Source organism: Patagioenas fasciata, chromosome 1 (genome assembly GCF_037038585.1).
Source record: "Patagioenas fasciata isolate bPatFas1 chromosome 1, bPatFas1.hap1, whole genome shotgun sequence".
In the NCBI taxonomy this organism is placed as follows: Eukaryota; Metazoa; Chordata; class Aves; order Columbiformes; family Columbidae; genus Patagioenas; species Patagioenas fasciata.
In genome coordinates, this window is record NC_092520.1 from 78,613,008 (window position 1) to 78,631,909 (window position 18,902).

Here is an 18,902-nt window from a genome sequence, read left to right on the forward strand (position 1 = left end):
GAAAGATCATCTAGTCCAATCCCCCTGCCGGAGCAGGAACAACTAGATGAGGTTACACAGGAATGTGTCCAGGCAGGTCTTGAATGCCTCCAGAGTAGGAGACTCCACAACCTCCCTGGGCAGCCTGTTCCAGTGCTCTGTCACCCTCACTGAGAAGAAGTTTTTTCTCAGATTTAAGTGGAACCTTTTGTGTTCCAGTTTGTACCCATTACCCCTTGTCCTATCATTGGTTGTCACTGAGAAGAGCCTGGCTTCATCCTCGTGACACTCACCCTTCATATATATCTGTAAACATTAATAAGGTCACCCCTCAGTCTCCTCCAAGCTAAAGAGACCCAGCTCCCTCAGCCTTTCCTCATAAGGGAGATGCTCCACTCCCTTCATCATCTTTGTTGCCCTGCACTGGACTCTCTCCAGCAGTTCCCTGTCCTTCTTGAACTGAGGGGCCCAGAACTGGCCACAATATTCCAGATGTAAGTCCCTCAAACTCTAAATGCCCTGAAGAGGGGAAAAGCCTGGCAACCTGAGTACAGAACCTGTACACACAGCAGGTATTGCAGAGCAGCTGCTGTGTCTAAACTACAGTGAAGTCTCTTGCTGGCAGCTGGGTTCAGACGCACAAGAGTTTGCAGAGGTATTGCCAAATGGCAATCTCAGACACCTATGCAAGAGCCATTTTTGGAAGCACTGTGCCCTCAACACTTCCCATGAAGACACGTAAGAGCTATTTTAAAACATACTTTTAATATTATTTGTCTGTATTTCAAACAGGACCAAGTGTTTTTTAAAAATCTGACTGCTTGCCTTAATGTCTAGCATCACACTGAGCTGTTAGGAAACTCTATCCTCATTTGCACACGCTCCCATCTTGTGAAATCTAACTAAACACATAGATGAATCTTACTTCAAAAGAATTAAATCAAATTTTCCATCTTCTAAACCAAATTTTGTATTTTGGTTCTCACATTGCTGTTCTGTCAGTTTATAATTACTTTAAAGTATCTTTAGCATGATCAGCTGGAGTGTTCTTGTTTGCTTTAATTTCTGTTGGGTTTTGTTTGTTTGTCTGTCTTTTCTTCATGCTGGTACCCATAGCATGTTCTGTGATGGACAAAGAGGCTTCTGCAAAACTTGCTCCTAGACAGAACCAAAATATCACACAGAACCATAAATTTCACATCTCTTACCCCTATCACAAAAAACTCACACCAAATTACAAGTATGGTTACTTAAAAACAAAGTCCTTAGACAACCAATCCTAATTGCTATAACTTTTAAAATTCAGCTACAAATTGCATCCAAACTTCTTGCTGAATGGACCTCTGTCTGCAGCGACCGGAATTGTTAAGATTTCCTGTTGCTCCTGGTAACTTTCCTGTCTCGAAAAACACCCAGGAGAATATTTGGAAGTAGTACCTTTCTAAAACAGTCCATAAGACAGCTGATACTCAAATGTCACAGGTTTCTATTTTCCTCTAATAAACAACCTAGTGATGGCTGATTATCATCATCTGGCACTCATTCAACTTATAAACCAAAAGAATACTAATGAAAATCAATTGGTATTTTCCCTTATCTTGAATGACTTTAGGAGAAGGAAAATTGTCTTAGACACTAGCTTTGATGTTTCACAAAAACATAGCTACATAATCAAGGGAATCACAAAAGGCAATGGTGATTCATTTCCATGGATCTAGCTTGTTTGGCTGAGAATTAAAATGTTCTTTATAAATATTATTTAAACAAAACAAAGGGAAGTATTAATATTTTCAGTATTATCATTCTCATCTTTAGAAAGGTAATCCCAAGTCTACAAAAGCAGGTAATTTGTCCATGATAAGATGGGATACAAAGGTATTGTAAACGTAAACAAACATAAAATACTGACCTGCTTTAAAATCAAGGTTTTGTCCTCATCTAAACATGTTTATGCTGACTTCAACAAAGCCAAGAAAAGAACCAAGTTCTGGCTAAATTCCAAGTTCGAAAAAGTAGGTTTCCTCTAACTTAATTTTTATTATCATATTTAGATTCTGAGCATGCCTGTCTTATTATTTATACAGAACTTAACTGCAGTTCAGCATCTCATATGAAAGATGAGTACAAATCTCATGTGTTCAGTGCAGCTTGTGATGACTTAAATAGCATGGAATTTTTTCCATACAGGATAAAATGCTCAGTAAATAGAAGAAAAAAAAAAAAAAAAAAAGAAAAAAAAAAAAAACCACCAGCAAACAAGATGTTCTTGTTTGCCTATAGCAAGCAATTTACATCCTTTAGGATCTTCTGGCATTTGGTCCTTTATTCTTTTGCAACAGCAAAGCCAAGGTGTCCTGTAAGCACCAGATTGAGTGAAACCTGCTTTCCTACAGATTTATGCTCTTTGATCTGTAGCTCCACATTCTTTTTTACTGCAAATGGCCAGATCTCTCCACATTGCCTATTACACTATCACCTGGCAGGAAAAACTGTGCTGTGACTAGTTTGGGACTGCACACATTTTGTTTGGCCACTGAGCCACTGCCAAACAGAATGCATAACAGCTATGTTCTGTCTGCCTTTTCCTCAAAATTGGCACCGAGCTGGGTTTCTTTCCTCCTCACAGTCACAGATTTTCATAAAACATGATACTCATTGTGGATTTCACCTTTCAAATTTAACTGAGAGACAAAGGGGTTCAAAAACCATGGAGGAGGGAAAGGAAAAAGAAGAACAGACAAACCTTAGTGGAAGTCTCACTTTCGAAGAAAATAATCACAAATATTTAAGAGTAATACTGCTGATAATGTAACAGTTCACATTAGGCCAGCCCATGGTTTGGGTTACCTCGGGGGTTTTTTTAATAGAGTCTAAGATTAAGCTCTTAAATCCATTATTAGGCACAGTGATGAGTGACTCTGCCTTCAACATGACAGGAATCTAGCATCTTACTCTAAGTGTGACATGCACCATACTTAGCACTTCAAAATACAGGACTCTCACTTCTGGACTTTAAAAAAATATCCGTGTGTACCCTAACACTTACTGCCAAAATACATGTACTAAATAGCTATAACTTGACATCTCCAGTATATAAGAATTTGGAATTTTTTTTGCCTCAAACCCTTTAAAAATGGTCTACAAAACACCTCTTTATCCCATTGTTTCAAAAATTGCTGTCCAAAGACTTCTGTTGAGTTTGCTTTGTTTACTTTGCTTTTAACAGGAAATGTAAAATTTATTCCCATTGCTGCTGCTTAAAATAATTTTAACGTATTTCCTTTAAAACAAACAAACAAACAAACAAAAAAATCACCTGTGGTTTGGGACCACATAATGGAAAATTTCAGGCTAAACAATGCAGTTAAAAAACCGGCAAAGTGAAAGAAAGCGAACAGTTGAATATGACAAAATACAATTAAATTACCAGATCCTGCCAAATTTCTTGTTGTGTTTTTTTTTTTTTCCTCCCAGAGACTGGCAGTATATTGTAAATGAAGAGGTAAAAAACACAAAGAAAATAATTTGAAGAGTCCTTTTTCTTTAGCACAATCAATTTGTACAGTTTCTGCTTTATACTGATGTAACTCTCTTTGGTTTTAGTGGAAAGATAGCTGGGCCTACACTGGGTACTTCTGGAAAAACAGATGTTCAGTGACAATCAGGTCATAGTCATGAGTAACTTATAAATACACACCAAAACCAGAGTTGATATTTTCAGAGGACACTGATCCTTGCTCTGTCGGCACAGCAAAGTCCAGTTGCCTTAGGAAACATAGCTATTTGAAGGCACTTCCACTAGCCTGCCCATGATAACCTAGACATTTTTGGTTAGTGGTGAAGGAAATTAATGTGTCTCCCTCCCTGCAGCTTTTCTCTTCTGCTTGCACAGCCCTGGATCTAGTAAAAATGCCAGCCGGGTATACGGTGAACCAGATGAATCTGGGTTAAAAACAATCTTCTTTTTCAGCATCATTTTTAATCAGGGTCAATTCTGATCCATTTCTCTGAGTAGTCCTCCAAGGATGAATACCATTACATGGGCAACAGAGAAGTGCAAGAAGAGACAATGAAAGAGCAATGTGGTACCTTCAACCAGTGGCTTTTTGGAAATAATGAAAATTACCAACAGTGATGGGACATGTGCTTCAGGGTAAGATCTTCCTAATTTATATCTTCCTTTATCATTTAACACCATTAAGCATGCACTGTTCAAAACAGAACCGATTAAAGTACCTGAACATCTTCCACGGGACATTTGTGGTCCATAGGACTTCTTTTGGGCTGAGGAGATGTGGAGAGTTGGTGATGTAAGTGGAATATGTTCACACAAAGGGAGGGAGGGAGGGAGAAGAAGGTGCTTTTTGCACTACGTGAAGCTGTATTTCTTACCTACTTCTGTCATATTGCTAAATAAACAGGGATTACATAATCAACACTAAAATATGATCTTTGGAATTTAAAGGTAACATTGGACTTGGAAAACTCATCTAGTTATTGTTTGAATCACTGGACATTTCTCCAAAGGAGAGGCAGGTATTTCAGCAAATGAAGGTAGTACTATAGTGTACTACCACAGTCGTGTAGTATGGGTGTCATTTCCAGCAGAATACCAAGAAATCTTAAACTGTTATGTTACTTGTCACATACATACATACATACATTGCAAATCATTGTGAATACTGTTTTGAAGAGGTGGATGAGTAATTTGAATACAAGGCCTCATCCAGTCCCTACCAAAATCAGCAGGATCTTTGGCGGTGTTATGGATAAAGCCCTGGGTGATGAAAAAAAAAATACAAAAGTGGATGGTCTGGTCAGAGGAGAGGTAGAGGAAAATTCATTGCCATTTCTCTTCTCCTTCACTCCCCTGATTTCCTATTTTCTATTGTCTCATTTTTCTTGCTGTAAATGGTTTGTATCTTTTTCCAGACCCAAGCATCAGAATTGCCAAAACACCTTCCAAAGGGTTTCCCAAGAATTTTTTAAAAGTTACTGGAATCCTGTTGGACCTAAACAAACAAACAAACAAACAAACAAACAAAAACTTAAGCTGTGCTCAAAAAACAACCTGTCACAACAGATGTAACCACCTGTTCTCACCTCTACCTTTGCCGCTAGACAGGGCAAAGTAAATATAAGAGGACGTTAGGTAGAAAAGAGAGGTTCCCTCCCTCCTACATCCCCCCTACGTGAAATGCTGTGACCATACATTTTGGAAGGAACAGCCTTTTTTCTTGGGGGAATTTATTACTTCACGTATTAAACTGAATGCCTGTAGTAGAAATTATTCTGAACAAACCAGGAGAAAGACAGCACTTTTGTCTTTCTTTTTTCTACTTTTTTTCCTCAGTATTTTGCCTCTTGCTTTACTGAAGCCAGAAGCCTGCACGACAGTTGACAAAGCACAGGCTCATAACAGTGACTGATAGACCTTCTTAGATAGGGTGAGTTTCCTCTCTCATGCCATGGTTCTTCTACTTAAAGATCTCGTTTTGCTCCTTAGGTTCCTGCCTCTCTTACCATTGCTCCTATTCTCATATCCGATTACTTCTGCTTGTTCTCCATGTCCACTTGTTTTTACCCACATATTATAATCGCTTAAATCAGTTCACAAGGCAAACATTTCCCCTTTTATTTCTTCTTCTTTCACCTTCACCATCACCTTTTGGGACTGACGGTTTGAAGATGGTGCAGTACAGTAAAAATGAACTCAAAGTCAAATTCGGTATTCCAAAGATTGGATCCCTGATCTCTTTTTGTGTTTCAAGAACAAGCATGTATATATCTTCTGTTTCTTGCTCCCTCAACTGTTTAATGAATTGCAAAACTCCAATGCTGGCAATTCTCACTGTGGTTTTTCTGGTGTTTGTTTGGTCTTGTTTCAGGGTTGGGTTTTTTTGTTTGTTTGTTTTTTAACAGATCTATGGTTCCTGGATCCATAAAGCTGGAGATCAAAGAAGTTTAAGGCCCAAGTAGCTATAGTCACAAAATAACTTTCAAATGGGATCAAAAGTTGTAGCTAAGAAGATGAAATAAATTTTTCATTATCTTTCTTTTTTAAAATTCTTTTAAAAATAAACTCTTTCAAAACTGCCAGGATATAACAGTTTGTGGTTGTTTTTTGGGTTGTTTGTTTTTAATTTGTCTTACCAATACTGCGATTCACTGACACTATGAGAGTTACAATGCTCCTGTCCCTGTCAATTTTCCTTCATCTCTTGGTATAGGCATCACCTTGTCATGACAGCACAAACCAGTTCCTCTCTTTGACAGAGAAATCAACTGTTAGTCTTGAATTTCCATCTTTTCTCATGTGACAATAAAGATGTCCATAGGTACCATGGAGACCTGTTTCTGTAATGTACAGATGCCAATAAAATGAACATGTTTAGTAAATAAAGTTTTTCCATCTTCCACACAGAACAGAAAAACCTAAAAGTGAACCTCCAAAATCACTTGTCTATGTCAATCATTTGTCTATGTGATTCACAAAACAAATCCAATTCCTCCTTGGCTAAACATTAAAGATGTTAAATACAAACCTTTCAAAGAAATGAAAGATATAAAGAAATTGTTTTAACCTTTTCAAAACTACTTTTTTCTCTAAGTGGTGTCAGAGAGAACATAAAAACCCAGTATAATTATTTTAGTTAGAGCTCATGATTCGTTGACTTTTTCTAACAGAAAAAAGTAGTATTGGGAGATATACTATCAATGTTTAAGCTTCCTGCCAGTCACATTATGTTGTGTCAGTCCTCAGTAAGACTCCCACATTTAAGCATCATTTGCATCATTATTGTAGGGGTTTCCATGAATCACAGAACACGGCTACTGAGAGCAGATATTCTCCTTTTAATGATAGATACAGGCACAAAATCCTCAGCAAATTCCTCTCCTCCTCATTAAGGCCCTTCCCCTTCATCAGGCTGGTCATCAGAGCATGAAGAAATGTTTCATAATCCTCTAATCTGGTGTCAAAACACCACTGGTGCCTTATTTTGCCAATGGAAAACCCACGGCACAGAAAAGGCTGGTCTTCTGCTTGTATGCCCATGGAGGAGGTAGCCACACATGAGCATCCATCATTCCTTGCTCCCCGAGGGGCTTGTGAGCACCAGGAGGCGGCCGGCTCTCCAGCAGTCCAGGCTGCCACACCTAGGAGGAGACCACCTCCTCAAAGTTTCTTTTACTTTCAGTTTTTAAGGGTATAAAGAGCACTTGAGCAAGTATTCCTCCATCTCAGCATAGCCAATAAGAAAATCATACATTTGCATCACGTAAGAGGACATGTTTCTTTCCCTCGAACCCTGAAACTCTTAAAAGAAAAGCACACCTGACAGCACTGAGGATACAGCCAAGAATTTTCTTGCAGAAATTCTAAGGTTTAGCCCCAGTGAAAACAGATAGGAATCCAAGTCACAATAAGAAAACGAGTAGTATGAAGTCCATTTAGATCATCTTACATTGCAGCATCACCTTCAACTCCACATTTGTTGGCATTTCCTCGAAACAGTCTTCCCCCCAATCCTTTCCTTTAAAAACAAAAAAAGCATTCTGCTAATTGTTAGTAAGTTACAGAAGAGCATACAAACTTGGAAAGACAGGTCTAGAAACAAGTAGTAACACACCCTCTATGTAGAGTTCATCTAACCAAATTGCGTAGTAGAATTATTTGATCAAATGAGCATTTTCCCTTTAGCTCCAAATAGCTGCTAAATAATTTTGAGACATTTCTTGCACCTTCTGACTTTGGTTAGTTCTTTTTTGAAATGAAAACTATTTATTTAAAGAATGATACAACAAAGATCATTTTGTACAGAATCACCCTTCTGCTGGAGGAAAAACAGACTCATTTCTCCTCTAAATCACAGGCATCTTAAAACGTCGCATACAGAGTAACTTTGACACGCCTTGATGATTTATTGCTCTAAATTTCATCCACTTAGAAGTTTTTGCAAACATACTTCCAATGTTACTGTCAACATGAAATGTTCAAGTTTCTTGCTGTCCTAATAAAGTAGCTTTTTCAAACTAAGTCGGTAACTGAAATAACATTATAGCTCTGATCATATTTATTGCCATTACACTAGATGACTTGTGTATCTAACACATTCTGTTCAAGATCTTATCCTGAAGAACTGAGTTTCCCTCCTTAAGTGAAAAAAAAAAAGTTACAAAAGTCTTATCTTCAATGAAATTTTGCAACGTACCTAAAATTCAGGTAGTCCCCTGGTATTTTTGGAAATATGTATCCAAGTATAAACCCTTTTTCTTTTAGCAGAGATCAGAATCACTGAATGTTGTTTTAAGAAAAAATTATGAGCATCACAACAAAGGAATGCAAAAAAGCTGCAGGAAAGCTTGAGTAAATGAAATAAATATGGATAGAACAGAACTGGCTTCCCCCCAAAACCCGAGTTTGTCAAAAGAACAAAGCACACACACAAACAGCATGTAAAACCCAAATTCAAAATAGATTTATAAAAAAGGGACGAGGACACGTTTTTTCTGTTTCAGCTTGAAAAATAAAGGGACACAGCAATGAGTCTTGCTGGCAAGCAGATAACTCATAGGCCCTGACCCTTCGACTCAACAGGAATTCAAACACAAAGCTCTTTTCATAGTGACCGTGCCATACATTCTCAAGATAAGGTAGCGAAATAAGGAGCAACAGAGAGGTGCCACAAAGCTCAAACTGCAGAAACTGTGCATAGAAATTAGGTTCACTAATTCCCCTCTACGCAGCTGCACACCAAGTGCTGGCTGCAAAACTATTTCTTTCCAAATCGGAAGCCATGCAGCGTGCTTTCAGAAATGGGACTTGTCTCCCGAAGCAAGCAAAGGCAAAAGAGAGAGCAAGCAGCAAGGAAAGGACTATCCCTGCACATTTCTGTCTCGTTCAGAACCGAAGTGCACATCCGGACAAATAATCTGTAACACAATGAGCTCCGCAGAAGGATTGCTGTGGTAAAACGGAAGGGTTTTTAGAAACAACAAAAACAGCTACATTTCAAACAACATTTCAAATCTGGACTCACCATGAAAAAGCAACAGTTGCCTGAAGTTAGTGTGTTATTTTCTGCCCTGTTCCATTGCACTTTTGCCTAGTTGTCCAACACTTGGTAGCTCAGAGCTGCCACACAGAGGCCCCTTCCGTGATCTGGCTTATTTGCCTGTCAGTTTGAGTCTCAGCCTCTGTATGATGCAGCTGTGCACTTTGCTGAAGGTCTAATATCATTTCCATAAGCTTTCGCCCTGCCTGGAGCAAGCAGTTTGTTCTCCCTGCTCAATAAATACTCAAATCGCTTTTCTGGTACTCACAGGGATAAAGCTTTAAGTTGTTAAGGAGTTCTTACTAAGTAGTGGGTGGAGAACATAAGCTCAGAACAAGGAAACTCTGCGCATAATCAGAAACTGAGAAACTTCCTCCCTTTCCCCCAACCCCTCCTCTCGCCAGGCGAAGCTGCCAGTGCCTCCTTTACAGAAATTTAGGAATGTAAAGGGAGGACTCAAAGGGGCCCAGTCAGACAAGCCTTTCTCAATCAATTAGCTTGCAGCCATTACTTGTGACCCTGGGTCACACAACATAAGTGTGTGGGGTGTGCCTTTAGGGGCACACCAAAGCTACTTATTAAAACTTACATAACCAAAAGTGTTCAAAATCAAATAAACTCTGAGAGCTGGAAAATATTTTCCATGTACCACAGTTTTGCAGGAAGAAGAATTTTTGGTAAAGAAACATTACTTTGCTTTTCCAATAACTAGTCATTTGATGCAGAAAACTAACTTTTTCAAACTTAAAGAAATAGAGATTGAAACGTTAGATACACAAGCAGACTTTAAAGAGATATTTGCTTTACAATTGTGTAAAAACTAAATAATACCAGACTAAGCAATAATTGACAAAGCACACGCTCATGTTTCATAAAATTAGACTATTGTCTGTAGCTGCAAAGGAATTGATGTTTATAGGACTGTTTCATTAACTCATGAAGTTCAGCCCACATATTTCAGTCCTCTGCAAGAAACGAGTTATGAGCATTCGGATTCTATTCTTCATTTTAATACTCCAGCGTAACAAATCTAACAATTTTCTTCTAAAAAAGGTCTGGCGTAATTAAATACTGCAGTAAGTCATCCGACATTGAACACAGAGGGAGAAGAGGGTGTAACTTACCATGATTCCCACACGACAAGCATACACCCCTTGGTGTGAAGGAAAACTTCAAAAAGACTCTCGGCTTCATATCCTGCCAACCCAATGACATGGAGATGATGCCTTGGAGAAACCCATGAGGGCGTCCTGATTTCAAAAGCAGATCTATGACAACCCCTTTCTGGGCCAGACAAGATCAATGCACTGCAGGGGCGATGCACTTTAATCTCAAGGTGCATCGCAAAGCATCTTTAAGTAGGCTTATACATAGTTGAAAAAAAAAGACAGTTCAGCCCAAACTTTGCTTTCTACCTAAGGTAACTGAGCAACAGCTATACAAAAGTTCCTAGAGAGAACACATAATAATATAGGAGAGTAGCAATAATGTACTGAAATTCATTGAAGATGTTGCAGACAACCTGGAATCTACACGTCTCTTCACCATCAAAATCCTGGTCAGACGCCCTGAACAGGCAGCATGTCTTGTGTTAGTTCAGACCTCCATTCCAGAGATCAGATTGCAGGATCAGGGCCACTAACTAAGTGCCCTGGGGTAAGGATTTTGCTCCTGTCTTGCACATAAAACAGCATTTAATAAATTAGGTCACATTTAAATCCTTGGAAAGCCCTGGCAGTAGAAATAACAATCATGGAAACTTCAATTTTCAATGAAAAAAATGGGCTCAGGATTAAGACACAGAACTGGGATTTGGGATATTTGCGTTCTGTTCCTATTTGTGTCTCGGACTGCCCAAATGATCCAGGAGGCATTTTTTCATCTTTTGCATTTATGCCAAATATCACTTGCCTTACAGATATAAGGCCTTTACGTTCCCAAAGTCTATACATAAAAAAAGTGAAAAATAATATTCACTATATAGATCCCGTCAATACCGGTTCACGACACATACTCTACATAGTGGGATTAAAGCAGTACTGAATATAAAATATTTGCTGTCACAGGACTTGCGAGTAACTGAAAACAAGGAAACTATCTATATCAAATCTCCCAAAACATCACACAAATCCATTATGGGCTTCAACATACACAAAATCTCCAGGAGATAAATGCAAATTCATACACATGAATAATGATATACACTTCATTCTCTCTCCTTTAGCCATCTAAATGTAAGGTTCCTGAAAAGCTGACAGGTTGGGCCCTTAAATCACAAGAAGCTGGAGTCTAATAGTAGAAACGAATGGAAAGACAGTGCCTGTCTGTGGACAGGCTTTGTAGAGCGCTGTTCCCAGCAAGCATTAAGAAATGGAGAACTCCATGTTTGGCCAATTTTCATGACCTTCCATGCTAAATCAGAGGAATTACCATTAATTTCGGGTTTCCTTTTAACCCACAGTGTCTAAAGCAAGATGCACCCCAAGCACTCTCCATGGATATACATTATAGATTCACAACCCTTTGGAAAAGTTGATATGGAAAATTTATGACACAAATAACAAAGAAATTTAGAGGATGTTTTTAATGTAGCTTAAAACAATGCTTCCACACTGGAAATAATAATAGAATAATGGCTCCTATTGGCACTGTTGAGCCCTCTGGCTAAGGGCTCTTCCTTTTCCTGAATGCTCACTGTAAAATTACCCCTCCATTGGCTCCATTCCATTGTTGCCACATTTCAGCCAAGTAAAGGCAATGTGAGCCATTTCAAAATACTCTCTAATGAATAAAGACGCAAATCTAGGAGAGGATCAAGGTCCTCAAACCTAAGATGATAGCCAGAAATACATAAAACTTCTTTAGCATTCTCAGGGTGTTCTCCTATGAGCTAGACTATTTTTAATTAATGAAAGTAAAACACCACCTTAGCTCTTCCATTTTTACATTCCAATAAGGATCAGCCCAGAACACTATAGTTCAAGGAAAGATAATGTCAGTTTTTACATGTTTTTCCACATTCTGCTCTTTCTTCTCAAAAGTCACAAGTTTTGGAAAGATCTACTTTAATTAGCCACTTTTTTTTTCTTTCTATCTATTGCGTGTTCTTTCACACCACCAAGGAAATGCTCACCTAGGGCGCATGCATCTTCCTCCTTGCACTGAGATATTTTCACACTCACTAACTCAGAGGTGGCAAGGAGATGAAATATGCAAGTATTATGCAAACATTGTCTTTGCCTATGCTGATCTTCAGGCCTGGAATACACCCAGTTCACTGGGATCAATATATGAGTCATCCTACATTAATGAATCTTTTGAGAATAAAAGGGATTTTTTGCTATTTGGGGGGTTGTTCTTCCACATAACACAGGTTATAAAAGGCAAAATGTGTACCATTAATTCACATAATTAGCCTTCCTCCTCTATTACATTCTTAAATGAAAATACATTCATTTTAGTTAGAAGGATAAAAAAGCTATGCGCAGAACACTTGTGGTAGAATGTGTAAAGTTCACAGTGCTGATAGCCGTACTCAGTAAGACGTTCATAGCTTAAGTTGTGCTCTAAACAATCTACATTAAAAACTACATTTTCTTTAAGAAATCAAAACAAAACTAATTCCAGTGGAAAAAAAAAAAAACAACAAGGCAAAAAGCTTGCAAATATACTACAGTACTTTGAAACAGATCTTCCACTCTTTAAGCCTCCTTCCCCTGCCTCCTCCCACCCCCTTTTCCTTTCAGGAAACAAAACTCAAGAAGAGAAAGAGAGAGAGAGTCAAAAGGTTACAGCCAGCTTGTAAGTGCAAAGAACGTGAGAGGCCCATTCTTCCCCTTAACACCTGACATCCCAGGGTACATTTTCTTCAGCACCGACTCTGGCAGATTAGGCATGCAGCTCCTATTGATAATGGAAGCTGTGCATCTCATTCTCCATGCACAGCTACTTCAAGTCCTCCTCCTACCCCTGCCTCTATAAATTGCTCTCCCTCCTGCTCCACAATTACAAACTTTATTAATAGAAATTTGCATTCTGTCACTATTAGACCCAGGTAAATCTCTTGTCTGAGTCCTGGATAATAGATAACAATTAATTTCTGAAAGTCTAAAGTTTGAAAAAGTCGCAGCAAAATCAGTAAAATTAGGCATCTATTCTTAATTACAAACAAAAACCAAGAGAGAATCCTATCCAAAGCTCAAAAGTCTTTAGGTCTTGTTATTAAAAAAAAAAAATCCTGATTGAAAACCTTTGTGACAGTGTTATAACATCAATGCTACTAATCCTTGGCCACTCAGAATATACAGGTTTACATGATTTTACACAGCTTAGTGAAGTAGGTGAAACACATCTCGAGCACATTTGTTACAGCTACGGAACAATGAAAGTGAAAGAGGTAGAGAGAAATAAGAGAAATACTAAATTACCAAAGTCTTTCCTACACTTCTGCTACCATGAAGCCCGCCGTGCTTATAGTCAGATGTGGCTGAGATCTACTTGCTCAGCTGATGCTGTAGGAACAAGGAAACAATTACCTCTAATTAGGTGCAGAAAATGGAAAAGGACTGAGAACAAAGCTAATTCTAAACACCAGAAGTCTTCAGGCAAAAGCACAAAACACAAACAAACTTGATTATGGTAGAAAACGTAGAGTTCACAAAAATCAACATCTAACTAGCCTAGCTGCAACAAAAAGTAGGAGGAGAAAGTGAGACAATTTGATTGCTTGGACTTTCATACTACCAATAAATGCAATGATCTAATTGAAAGATAACTTCCTTTCCAGAAGAGATCCAAGCTACAAGGTGAAGTTGAGTAAAAACGTCAAAAATTAATTAACAAAACTGCAGAATTGAGAACATGGCAAAAAATGTGAAGTCTTTGCTGTTTGGGCTACCCCCGGTAGTGTGGTAGCTCTGGAATGCTGCTCAACAGCTGTCACCAAGAAACATCAGTCCTTCCTTCCTCTCATCCCTTACCTACTCCATCCGAAACACCAGTCAAGTGTTTTCTTTTGCATATATAAAACACTTGAACAAGTTTTGGTTTCTTTCGTTGTGGGTTTTGGTTTTTGTTTGTTTTTTTCTAGTGCAATGAATACTGTAAGGTTTGTTTCTTGAATTTTGCAAATGCCTTAAGTCAGTAGCTACTAAGAGAGAACTGTCACAAATATTACAGGAGGAACCTGAGAAAAGAAAACAAAGATCAAATAGGCAAATGAAAATTCTGGCAATTGGTAGCCAGGTCTCTAGAAACACAGAGGGATAACTCAAATTTTTAGGACTCAAATGTGTGAAAAGTCCAATGAGAAGATCTCAAAGAAGGTTTAAAGGAGGATTGCAGAAACCTGCACCTCCTTTGAATAAGATTTTATAATCAGCAGGATAAGGCTTTTCTGAAGAAACTGGTTCTTACAACTTGTTTAGGTGCACTGTGGTGAAAAACTTGCTTCAGCTGGTGTGATTTCCAGGAAATGAAAACAAGTGGGTTTTCAGTTTGTCATCTGGTACTTCACTGAAGTATTAAGGTTGTTATTTGGTTTTTTTTTTTTTAAAGTCACCTGGGTCTTAAAAGTACAAGCAAATAGAAAGACAGATTACAGAGAACGCAGTCACTCCAGAAACAAGCATGAAATGAGAGTTTAATGAGGTCTGTCCATCACCTCACCAGTAACCATCCAGGTACAACCCCAAAAAACTCGCCAGACTTGCCTGTTGGCCAGGACAGTTGGATTCATCTTTTTTGTTCAGGTGTGAGGCAACCTAATCTTGATGACATAAACCAGACCAGATAAGCACTATTTTACTCTAGCGGTATTTCTCTTTGTAAAACATGTTCCTATAAAACAAATCTAGTGCCAAAAAGATCCTGATGGGACAGATAAATTAATTCCAGTATCCTTGTCAATATAACAACAATATAATGTTTGTATCCAAATACCGTGCCAGGATGACTAGGGGGAAAGGCAACAGGGTTAGGTGTATATAAGTTGGAGAAAGTTTAGAAAGTAACTCTAGCCTTGCATGTCCAGACACAGCCTGCCATAAAAAATGGGGGAATGAAGACTTCCTAAAGCGCCTACTTGTTTGGTAGAGATCTGGAGATCCTGCATCCTCACACAAAGCTCACTGCATTAATCCATTCATGTCTGCAAACCCTATCCCACGTTGCAAACACAAACAACCAGTAAATCTGTTCTTGAAAGAATCTGAATGTCCTAAAAATCGTTACAGAAGTTTTAAAATTTAAGCTCATTATATATATGAAAAAAAAAAGCCACGAACAGGTAAAATCTTTTTCTGCAATTTTCCACATCAGCATTTAACATGTGCTTTCAGAATAAAAGTCTGGAATACTGTTACTTACAGCACATCTAGGCACACTCCCCTGACAGAAAGCTACAGGGGAAAAAAGGCTTGGTAATACTTGCTCCTATTTATTTTTTCTAAAGTTAATGCTACTTCTTTATCTGTGAAGTTATGGGGTTTGGTTATGATTTTTTTTTTTGGTGTCATGAAAAACATGACCTTGCTGAAGCTTCTCAGTTAAAAAACGAGTTTTCAGTAGAAAAATATCCCTAAAGTAGATTCTCTCTCTCTTACTAGGGAATGCTCCAGTAGTCAACTTCAATTTGCCTTAAAGACAAAAAGGCATCTCTCTAGAGATAAAAATCAATCTCCAAACTGTCAGCAGCAACATACAAAGTTTAGAAATGTGCTTAATTCAGCACAAACAAATGCTTGTAAATTGTCAATCCAATATGTGAGAAGTCACTCTTCCATTAAATAAAATCATGAGCTAAACAAGAAAAACTAAAAAGGGGACAAAGACACCACAAGCAGATATATTTTATCCACATGATATCTATCAAGCACACTAGTACAGAAGAAATACTAACCCATTCTTTACTAATAGATAACTGATTATGCTTAATACTGTTTTAATTGCTATTAATTTTTTTTAAAGATTTTCGCTACTGTTGTGTTCAAGTGCATGCAAAAGCACACCTTCTCCATGCAGCCTGGCAACAAGCAGCAGTGGAAAGCTGTTTGGGGCTCCATCAACTCAGATTTGTGATTTTAAGGTGATCCACACTCCATGGCAAGGAAAACAGTTTTCCAGCTTGGAGACATCATCACAAACCACGACGACTGCACAAAAAACTCAGGTCATTGCTGGCTACAGATGTACAGCAGGCATGCCCTTTTCTCCTTCTCCTCTCAAGGCCTGTGCAAGGTTAGAAAAGCACAGCTAGAAGTTCTTGCCTTTTCTTCTGCACCTTGTGGTACCTGTGGAAACTGCTAACACCCTTCTGCCTTCCCAAGGCACCCCTGCCTCCCCCTGGCAGCAGCCCAGTGTGCTAGAAGCTGCCTCCACACCAATCACAGCACAAAGACAAGGTGCAGGGTCTGGCTGGATGACATGTGGGCAGGCGAGGTGACCTCCCCCGTCTGGCCATTCCGTCTGCAGTCACCCCTCCACCTCTGGCGAAAGTTGAAGTTGACTTTTTGGTGGGTTTAGTGCAGGCTTATACCACACTCTCAGATCCATTGATCAAAATAGGACAGAGACAGAATGGAATAATAAACAACAATAATAAACAAAAGGAATAATATAGCAGTCACAACTGTTACGGTGACTTTTCTCCATCCCCCAAAAGATAATGACAACTTGGACTTTTCTATACTGTGTTTCCTACCCTAGTAGATAACGCCACAATGATTTACACTTGTAAGAAAGAAGAAAAGTCTTGAAACATGCTCAACATTTGAACAGAGCTCTACCTCAGATCTCCTTAATCTTCCATGAGACAACTTAATCTTTCTGTACCCCAGTTTCTGATCTGTAAAATCTGTTTAGAGTATTTGTTCCAAGCATAGACTTCATTAGCATATAGGTTTTATGCAGTAACTAGTAAAAGCCTTTAAGTTTTGTTCTCAGATGTGGCCGTAAACAACAGATAGTCCTCAAAGAAAAATTGCTATTCAGTGGAAAGTAGTAGGTGTTTTGCAAAAAACAGGGTTTATTTTACCTAAAAAAAAAAAAAAAAAAAAGCAACTCTGCAATAACCAAAAAATAAAAAACTGCCTCCTCAGAAAGGATCTAAACCAGACTCAAAGATCAAGTTTCAGTGATTTTTGCAGTGCTACAACAAAATATCCCTATGTGTTAAAAATGGAAGGACATGTTCTACGGTATTGAAAAATCCATGATAAATTAATTAAAATATGGAACTATAAAAAAAAAAAAAATTGAAAAGATGAAGTGAATGGACAATAAAAAAAAATTTAAAAATTTAAAAAATAATAAAAAAGGAAGGTTATATACAACAAAAAGGCAAGTGAGGGAACCATCAAAGCAAGATCAGTAATAACCAGAGAACAAAACAGTACTATCTAGAAAAAAATAGAGATCCACTGCAAGAAAGACATGACCATATGTCATTACTATGCTTTTATGTTATTTTCTGTGAGCACAGAAACACCCTGAATTGTGAACTTTTACATAGATAAGGAAAGAAGGAAAAAAACACAGCTAACAAGAAAGACAAAAGTTGCCATCTTCTGCCATTACTTTCAGAGATAACAATACAGTCAGATTTCCACACACTGATACAACATGTCATGCAATTTCACATACAAGGTTATAAGTGCCAGAAAAAGAACGCCTATTGTTACTCTCTGCATTGCTTTATTATAAAGCTTTCTATGGAGATTACTAAGGACTGGAAAGGGAGGGGGGAAAAAAAAAGTCCTGATTTATCTTGAAAATCAAAAAAGTCCAAGCTATTTGCAGCTGATACTTCAAAATGGTCAGAAATCTTTTCATCACTACTTTACTAAATAAATTTTGTGATACACAAGATCAAAGGCAAAGATTAGCTCGGGAATCCAGCCATCATTTATTTTGGCAGTGTGCATATGTTAGTAGATTCTTTTGGTCCTCCATAGGATTAACATGAGTTTCCAGAGATTGCATGGGGTTCATACAAAAGTCTGAAAGTGCAAAGCTATATTTCTTAGTTTACTCACCCAGTAAAGTGAACTAGAACAGCTGAACTACCTTACATTCAAAATTAAGACTGTAAACTGTTACAGGCAAGAGTAACAATTCACAATCACAAGTACTAGAGATCTCTCTTGTTAGCAGGTTCCCTCTTTCAGATGGTACACCATCACCAGAGTTCTCACTGTAACAGTTCTTAAAATAAAAAATCTTTCTCCAAAATAAACATATAATTTACTTTCTTAATTGAATTACTAGTTATAACTGTAACTATTTTTCATTGAATGTAAAAACGTTATTTTTCTTTGGTTTTCATAACACTGAACCATTTATTTATTGTTTAAAGAACAGTTACTTTTCTGCCCCTTTCACAGAAGACACTGGTTGTTGCTCAGGTCCACAATATATATGTCGCTATTTTCAGTGGTCCAAAGCTGACAACCATGCAAGTTCAGGCTAAAAGGCCAAATAAATGGGGGTCTTGGGCATAAACCACATACCACATCCTGCCCTTGGAAGGCAGTGATGCATTTTGGTTAAGTCAAGCAGGGCAGTCCATACTGCCTAGAGTGCTTGTTGCTGTCTGCGTACACATTCAAGTCTTATATCATATTTTCAGTCTTTATATCGAAGCTAAAACCTCTCTGATTTTATAAGCGTGGAGGCTGTCACCTCTTGCAGTATCAGGAGCTGCAGTCCTAGGCACAGGGCTACCAGATTTGAGTGAGTAGTTGGCAAGGAATTATCAGCGTTCAATGGTTTTGTTTTAATGCCTTTGGAGGATAATTCCTCTTTTTGCAAGCCAGGCTGTGTCCATGTCCCATGTGTTGAGGAACTGACAGATGGGGCACTCTGTGAGCA